This window comes from Ictalurus furcatus, chromosome 23 (genome assembly GCF_023375685.1).
Source record: "Ictalurus furcatus strain D&B chromosome 23, Billie_1.0, whole genome shotgun sequence".
NCBI classification, from domain to species: domain Eukaryota; kingdom Metazoa; phylum Chordata; class Actinopteri; order Siluriformes; family Ictaluridae; genus Ictalurus; species Ictalurus furcatus.
The window spans coordinates 14665524-14675045 of NC_071277.1; the positions used below are offsets into that span (position 1 = coordinate 14665524).

Consider the following 9522-nt stretch of genomic DNA (forward strand, 5'->3'; position numbering starts at 1 on the left):
TCAGTATTACCATTTCTTGTGTGCCATTTTCACGGTGTTGCACAGGTCGCACAAAGAGGGGTTTTTAATATTATTCTAATTTTATTCATGTAAAATTTGGTAGATCTGCTCCCAGCAGTTCTCTTGTGAAATCAGAATGACACCACATCCTAAATCACAACCTTTCGAGATCTTAATGGTCAGGACATTTCCAACCCCCTTGGACTAAAGGTAACCCTGGCATTTCTTATACAGGAGACCTGGACATGATTGTCGGTGATTATACTCAAGCTCTGATTGAAAAATTGAACAGTGTGCATGATAATGTCTCTGCTTCTCTCCCTTTACCTACAAAGAAAACTTCTCATCATTTCCTCCCAGGTGACTCAGTACTAGTAAAAAGTCTGAACCCTCACTGAAGGTGATAGCAGTCACAGTAACCACCGAGCTTGCAAATTCACAGCCTCAGTGGATCCACACCAGTCGACTGAAGCGATATCAGTATCCCATCCTCAACAGCTGAGAAACGGGAACATTCACAATCAAGCTGCCCTTAGGGGGCCTCTGCTCATCTTATCTTAACACATACACATATAGGTTTCTGTGTATGAGCATATTCACATTCTTTTCTGTATGAATAAGTCACATGTAAGTGTTACTCGTTTATTATAAATCATATCATTACAATACTCCTAGAAATACTTTTTGTTAGCTTTTGGACACTCAGTATCATGTGAACAGTGTGCTCTTCCGGTACTTTCATTGGCGACTCAAGAACAAACAGAGCCGTCTGCAACTCTGTAATATTAACCTTGCTTGCTCTCTTTCATTAGAAATCGCTCACAACCTTTCAGACGTACACAAGGGACCTGGTTGGATCTGTCATCATATGTCATCATCATGGGCTTCATTTCTGTTAAATAACCTGTTCTTATATTCGCTCCATGTATAGTCTTTCATGTATCTCTGTTAACGCACAGGGCTCTTTCCTCTTTTACTAATTATGCATATATTGATATTCCTTTGTGAGGGAAGGACTAATTCTGTGGAGACTTTAAGCTGCCTTTCACCAGAGAGCATGCACAGGTCCTGTTGGGACCTAAGAGGGCATTGAGAAATATTAATATGGCACACTGTCTTACTTTAGCTTACGAGTTTATGTGCGTTCTCTCTCTCGAGAACACTGTGACCTTTTTCTTGTTTCCTCGACAACCCATGGGTACAATGAGGAATGTGTCACTCTCTCCTAATTTCTCTTCTCTTGCACCTAGTATGGGATGTACCAATGGCCTGTTATTTTTACCTTGAACGATGAGCACACTGTTGCTGAGGCACCTGACTGTCTGATAGTCTGATATATAAACTCTTGTCTTTTTGAATAAACTGAGAGACTTTGCTATCTGACCGTGTGTGTGTGTGTGTGTATGTCTTGTGGCAACTCTCCCGAGTGCTTGAAACAGGACATAGCTGTGGCAGTGTGAAGACACATTTTATTCCCATCCTCATCAAGTTTATATTTGATATTTTCTACATCCTCAAAAGATTTTCTAACAATATGACTGAAAAAAAATGCACAGCTTCAAACCATACCCAAATGACAGGGAAGTGGCAAAGGCAGCTGAAGCTCTAATTACTGCACACCCATGCCTCAGAGAGCTTGGAAGTGACAGTGGATGGTATGGATGGAAAGTCAGTTTAAAGTTGAAGATGGGGAATTATCGCGCAAAGTTGCAAGATCTGGGTGTGCAGAGGTATCTGTCAATGCAGACAGGAGGAGCAAAAACAACCATGAGAGTGAGCACCCCCATTCCAACATTAAAAGAGCCAGACGTTCTGAAATTAACTTCCATCCCAACTTTCCAAGAGGAGAGAAGCAGTTTACTCCAAATCGTACAAGAATTTGAAAAGACTGAGAGAACTAGTTATCATGCAGACAAACTTTGCTCTTCGCCAACAAGATATTGTTAAGGGATATCTACTGGTGAGGGACTTTTTGAAGAGCTGGCCAGCCCGACAAATGGAGACACAGGTAATGACTGTACTCTTATTAGTCTGCCCATCCTTAAACATTTATTACAAAATCCCACCCACACATATTTTAATGCCTGTGTTTCAATGTGTGATACTGTTTATATCAGTGTAGAACAGCGCGGGCAATCTTATCTGCAAAGGACTGGTATGGGTGCAGGTTTTCATTCCAATCAAGCAGGAGATTTTGGAAATATATCGATATATTTTCAAAAGCGATAGAGGACAAGGCAATATTGTAAACATTGAGATATAGATAGATGGATGTTGCATTAAAACTTACTTAAGCTTATTCAACTTTTTGCGTCTCTCCGCTCTCACACTCTGCACCTAACCCTGCCCCCTCTCGCTCACATTTTCTGGCGCAACCTGGAGGACGACACAGCCACAAGGCAAGATAGCAACAGTGAGCTGGCTTGTAAGAAGAAAAACAATGGCTCAATCATTTGGAAATGGTTTGGGTTTAAAAGGTCGGATGAGCATCAGAGCAAGGTAATATGTAGAGAGCGCAATAAACATGTCGCAACATGTGCTGGAAAAACTACAAACCTCTTTCACAATTTACAACAGAGACATAAACTACAGTAAGAAGAATGTATTAAACTTCATGGAGGCTGTGCTGTTGCAAGCTAGACTGGAAAGCCTTCTGCCACAAAACAAAGCTCTTTACAAGCTTCTGTACTAAGGGTGTGCCCTATGAAAAGAAAAGTGCCAAATGGTGAGATATAACGGAAGCGGTTGTCACGTAAAGGAGGCTGAGACGGATGCAAGTGCTGTTTAGAGTTTTATTAAGAACAGGTAATCCAAAGGGCAAAGCAAAAGGCATAAACAAATACAGGCAAAGGTCATGCGATCAGCAAACAGGCATGAATAGGCAAGGCAAAGCATGAAACGAGAAACTAGAAACAGAGTCAAAACCAGAATACCAACCAGACTAACATGAGCTCAAGGCTTGGTAAACAACAGAGAAAATTTCAACTGAACGTAATACTTTGCAAAAGCCTAGTGACTGAACAGTCTCTATTATAGTGTGGTGTGATGTTGATTGTGATCAGGAACAGGTGTGTGTGATTAGTCCTTATGAAAAGGTGACAAGTGTCTATGTGTTACACTGGGAGTTGTAGTCATCGGCCATGTTTATAATTCACAGTGCACTCTGGGAAATGGAGTCGCTAGTTTGGCTTGACATGACAGCAGTAGCCTACCACATTGCTAAAGTATGTTAAACAACGGAAGAGGTATTCTCAGAGATGTGCATATTTTTATTTACTATATTTTATAAAGATTTTTTACATTTACATTTGGTATTTCAAAGCTTTTATCTTGTTCAGCAGGAAAGGACAAACTGTATGTTTACTTTGTTTTCAATTAGTCTGTTATTGTGTTAACAACTGAAGGACTATTGAAATGTGACTATTTTTGTTGTATATGTTTATGTATATTTTATTTACATTTTTATATTAACACAGCTGTGTGTATTCTCAAACAGGAAGAGGAAGCCTGTATTTGCACTTTATTTTGAATTTTAAATAAAGGTGTTTGTGACACCTCACATGTAGTTGGCTTACAACTGAGCATTTAACCCACATAACCAATTTTGAGATGTACAGTATCTCACAAAAGTGAGTACTCCCCTCACATTTTTTAAAATATTTGATTATATCTTTTATTGTGACAACACTGACGAAATGACACTTTGCAACAATGTAAAGTAGTGAGTGTACAGCTTGTATAACAGTGTAAATTTGCTGTCCCCTCAAAATAACTAAACTCACAGCCATTGATGTCTAAACCGCTGGCAACAAAAGTGAGTACACCCCTAAGTGAAAATGTCTAAATTGGGCCCAAAGTGTCCATATTTTTGTGGCCACCATTATTTTCCAGCACTGCCTTAACCCTCTTAGGCATGGAGTTCACCAGAGCGTCACAGGTTGCCCCAGGAGTCCTCTTCCACTCCTCCATGATGACATCACGGAGCTGGTGGATGTTAGAGACCTTGTGCTCCTCCACCTTCCGTTTGAGGATGCCCCACAGATGCTCAATAGGGTTTAGGTCTGGAGACATGCTTGGCCAGTCCAACACCTTCACCCTCAGCTTCTTTAGCAAGGCAGTGGTCATCTTGGAGGTGTGTTTGGGGTTGTTATCATGCTGGAACACATGCTGGAACACATGCTGGGATCATGCTCTGCTTCAGTATGTCACAGTACTTGTTGGCATTCATGGTTCCCTCAGTGAACTGTAGCTCCCCAGTGCTGGCAGCACTCATGCAGCCCCAGACCATGACACTCCCACCACCATACTTGACTGTAGGCAAGACACACTTGTCTTTGTACTCCTCACCTGGTTGCCGCCACACATGCTTGACACCATCTGAACCAAATAAGTTTATCTTGGTCTCATCAGACCACAGGACATGGTTCCAGTAATCCATGTCCTTAGTCTGTTTGTCTTCAGCAAACTGTTTGCAGGCTTTCTTGTGCAACATCTTTAGAAGAGGCTTCCTTCTGGGTCGACAGCCATGCAGACCAATTTGATGCAGTGTGCGGCGTATGGTCTGAGCACTGACAGGCTGATCCCCCACCCCTTCAACCTCTGCAGCAATGCTGGCAGCACTCATATGTCTATTTCCCAAAGACAACCTCTGGATATGACACTGAGCATGTGCACTCAACTTCTTTGGTCGACCATGGCGAGGCCTGCTCTGAGTGGAACCTGTCCTGTTAAACCGCTGTATAGTCTTGGCCACCATGCTGCAGCTCAGTGTCAGGGCCTTGGCAATCTTCTTTTAGCCTAGGCCATCTTTATGTAGAGCAACAATTATTTTTTTCAGATTCTCGGAGAGTTCTTTGCCATGAGGTGCCATGTTGAACTTCCAGTGACCAGTATGAGGGAATGTGAGAGCGATGACACCAAATTTAATGCACCTGCTGCCCATTCACACCTGAGACCTTGTAACACTAACAAGTCACATGACACCGGGGAGGAAAAATGGCTAAGTGGGCCCAATTTAGACATTTTCACTTAGGGGTGTACTCTCTTTTGTTGCCAGCGGTTTAGACATTAACGGCTGTGTGTTGAGTTATTTTGAGGGGACAGCAAATTTACACTGTTACACAAGCTGTACACTCACTACTTTCCATTGTACCAAAGTGTCATTTTTTCAGTGTTGTCACATGAAAAGATATAATCAAATATTTTAAAAAATGTGAGGGGTGTACTCACTTTTGTGAGATACTGTATATCACCATTCAGCCCAGAAATATCGAGATATGAGTTTTAGTCTATATCGTCCAGCCCTATGTGTTATCAATTAATACTTTGTAAACATATCATAAAGAACATAAACTAAACATAAAGTAAACCTGAATACATCTTCCAGAATTGTACATAATGAAAATCACTATATTATAATTTTTAATTTTTTAAGTATATCTTAACACAGTGTACAACAACTTCTGGAGCTCTCCTCATAATTGGATTGTTTGTATTTTGTAGCAGGAAGAGGAGCCAGATATCACTGACACTCCTGTTGCTCTCCTGACTACTGGTGCATTCATCTTCAGCTTCGACAGCATCTTTGTTGTAGTTGAGGGGGATATTGTTGTGAGTGATCTTCCCAGGTTGTCTGATGCATTCTTATTGTTGTTTGGCCTGATCTATGCATTCAATTTAGAGTATCCAAAGAAACTCATCCACACATTCACCTTATCCAGAAAATACTGATGTGTCTGGATGATAATAAACCACTGAAACCATGCCTAATGAATTTGAAAAATGATTTGTTGAAAGACTGAACCAAGCAGCAAGCTTGAATGCACATGTTCACAACCGTCAGTACATTATTACAGATAAATTTTCTGCCAAGCAGTATGTTCAGCCTGATCTTTCACTCTCATGTTCAAGTGTCATTTATGCAGTTGGGTTTTCAAACACTGCTAATGATTGTTAGTATCATTGAAAAGGCAATGTCAGAATGCCATGTTATAATAATATAATAACAGTAACATGTTATATATTGATTGTTTTTCCTCCCTGTTTTCAGACTGGTGTTGAAGAGTGTTTACTGTGAAATATTTAATTGTATTTTATACCGTATAGTTTCATGCTCTGATACTGATTGCTAATGCCTTTGAAAAGGCACGTTGTTTATTAATTTTCATATTTTACATCTTAAATTTTGAATCCAGTAATTATATTAAGTAGGTTTCCATTAGTGTTTGAGATTAACACACTTTGATCTTTTGAGTAGATTTTCCCAAAGGCTATAAGTTGTGTACTATTAATTTTGGGGGGTTTTAAGTTTAAGTTAGTGGATTTAGTGTTAGCAAATTAAAGTAATTTAGTATGTAAACATTTAAATTATTATAAAGTATAAATATTATACATAAGTTAAGAGAAATTTAAATAAAATGATTTAATGGGAAATACTTTTTTTTTTAAAAATTACAGTTTAATTAAAAAAATATTACAAGTACTTAAATACCTTAAATAATGATACACAACAAAGGGTTTATCAAGGGTACTTTGTTTCCTAAACAGATTCTACTTCCCTCTTCCATTAACAACAATGGGGAACACTGTGTTGTAAAATTCTACATAAAAACCTTAAGGGTTACCCCAAAGGGACAAACTGAAGACCTACTATAGTTTTAATATTTTACCTGAGTGTAGTATAAACCAACCAAGGCAAGATAACAGAAACCCTCCTCCTACCACGTTCGTCAAGTATGATTTTATTGCCAAATGTGTATACAACATGACTTAACATCACTTTTTCCCTGTCAAATGAGATCAAAATCAAAGATTTTGGCCACTGATTATTACCATGTTTAGCAAAAATTGGGAAAAGCGTACTGTTTAAAAACACAGTGTTGTGCAGCTACTGATCTAGGGGCTTTTGTAAAGATAGATTGTATCATGAATATTCTTAGGTACCAGGAGATTTCAATTTAAACTGTGGTTGCCTCTGACAGGAGGTTACAACTTTGTTATAAATAGACAGTTCAATACAATTACAACTCACTGAAATCAACACAGAAATGGTTGCAGGAAGACAAAATCAATGTCTTGCAATGGGCATCTCAGCCTACAAATTTTAAACATGTTGATCCTGTAGCATAAACTAAGAAGTCCAAACATAAAATTGAGGAGGCTCAGGAGGCATTTATTCTCTTCAGAGGAGCTTCACCAAATATTAATTTGGGGTGATGATAATTTTAATAGCAGTTATTTTTAGGAAAATGCATCTATGTGTCTGAACCCACAGGGAACAAGTAAAGGCAGCCATCTGTAATGAGCACTCTCCTCCTCTTTCTCTCCTTTCAAACTTTCGAACATCTCTTCCACTTCTCTCCCCCACTTACTTTTTAGTTGTCACTCTCTCTCTCTCTCGTGTGTGTGTGTGTGTGTGTGTGTGTGTGTGTGTGTGTCATTCAGTCACCAGTAGCTAAAATACCACGTCACATTAACGTCGTGCTTATATAACTTTTAATTCATAATGCAATGACTCAACAGACCCACTTCCTGTGAGATATAAGAAATGTGGCACACCAATGTGTCAATTCATATTTCTAAAGTTAATGTTCCTGCTGACAGGAACACATTTCATACACATTGGGATTTCTATGGGATTTTATATACACAGCATTGAATACAGTACATATTTGAAGTTGTAGCTCTTGCTCTACTTTCATTTTTACAATTCACATGTCTTCTGTCTCTATTTATTTTGTCTACACTCTCTATTTCACAAGACTGCCACAAGATTAAATTTTTACCTATTGCCCAGAACCAACTGCGAAGGGACACAAACACAAAATCTGATGCAGGATAAATAATATCAATCAGAAGCTCTACAATTATTACTCATAAAGCATTCCCGTAAACTATGAATGTTAAAATCTTACAAATAGAACAATACTAATTTACAATTTGATGGCAGTGAGAGCAAACTCCAGTAATAGTCTTGTTGGTACTGCTGGAAATCAACACCAATCCTATGATATAGAACACAACCTTTGACAGAAACTGAGCACACTTGCATATCCAAGAAAAAACCCTCCTGTTGAGTATAAAAGTCCACACTTTCATACCTTCCATTAAAGCTATTATACAACAACAACATGCAAGATTTTACTTTCAAAAAATATATATTTAGAGGTAGATTCTGTTAGAAGTGGGTTAGGTCTTCAGAAATTAATAAGCTGTGACCCAGGGTTTTCATTTTCCTACTTTAAAGGGAAAATCCAGCTTGAATGACTTGCATATTAATCTTTATCATTAACATGATGTTCACTGGTGCCAAATCTTAAGTCTACAGCATACAAAGACTAGACATTTGTTTGCATACAACTTTGTAGCAACAGTTTTGAGAAAGCCCACATACAGTATGGGTGTGATGGTCAGGTGTCCACATACTTTTGGTCATAAAGTGTATATAATGTATTTCCATGAGGTATTTTCCTTTGAATTCCTCAGTCATGTTGGGCTTACCTGTTTGTGTGCATGGTCATATGAGTTGATGTGGTTGTCAAACTCGTGATGCTTGTGGTACTGTTTGTCGCAAAGCTCGCAATAGAAGTTGGCCTTCAGGTTTTCCAGAGCTTTGGTTATGGCTTTCTCCTTTTCAGCATAGTCCTGCTGAGAGATAGAGAGAGGGAGAGAGAGAGGGAGAGAGAGAGAGAGAGAGAGAGAGAGAGAGAGAGAGAGTTGAAAGTATATGAATAATATGCTTTACTAACATTAATGGAATAACAAGTTGACAGTTCCTATAATGATTGCATTTTTAAAAAGAGACTCTCGAGGTCAGTGGGTCATAGTCTGTTATTATCAATGCAACACTTTGAGCTCAAACACACAGAGCTCCATTTTCAGCACAGAGAACTTCAATGCAGTTCCTATGACAACAAGGTCAGATTGAAGAATTGAGGACTGAAGGTTGAGGAAAGCCAAGATGCAACTATTTTCACCACACATATACAGGCTTGATAGGTTAATAGAGTCTTTGCTGTTACGCCTGATTCAATTTTGCACATATAAACAAAGACAATGCTATGTTTAATCAACAAGAGAATAATTTCAAATTAAACACATGTGGGAGCTCATGCACATACTACACACTCACACACACACTTGTTAAAATGCTGATCTCTGGCCCTGTTGATACATATATTTAAAAACTAAAATATAGTATTTTCTCTGCATTTTGGCCTCCCATCCACACATAAACAGTGTCACAGCACCAGTGAATGGCATATAAATGTGCAAGGGCTCTGCTTTTCATGGCTGCTGAAAATGTTTTTACTTTGTGGTCAGTAATTCCTCATTTGATAATGTGTTTGTAATTTAATTTCACTTTGTTTTATTAGTATACCCTCATGCAGAGGTCCAGGAATACAATGTGCATGATGTACTCTGGCGCTACAAACCACACTGCAAACGAAGAGTCTGGATAAGACCCAAGTGCAACCTTGCAGCAGTTCCACTTCAAGTGCAAGCAGTAGTTCCACTTCATCA

At 38.9% G+C, this 9522-nt stretch overlaps 1 long non-coding RNA gene across 1 annotated transcript in view; it reads right to left on the reverse strand.

Moving 5' to 3' along the window:
- The window catches only part of LOC128599599 (uncharacterized), a 41164-nt gene extending 32506 nt beyond the window's left edge, over positions 1-8658 (reverse strand). Inside the window, exon 1 of the long non-coding RNA XR_008384438.1 lies at positions 8500-8658. This is a non-coding gene — a long non-coding RNA (uncharacterized LOC128599599). The remainder of the gene's footprint in view (positions 1-8499) is intronic.
- Positions 8659-9522: the final 864 nt, after the last annotated feature.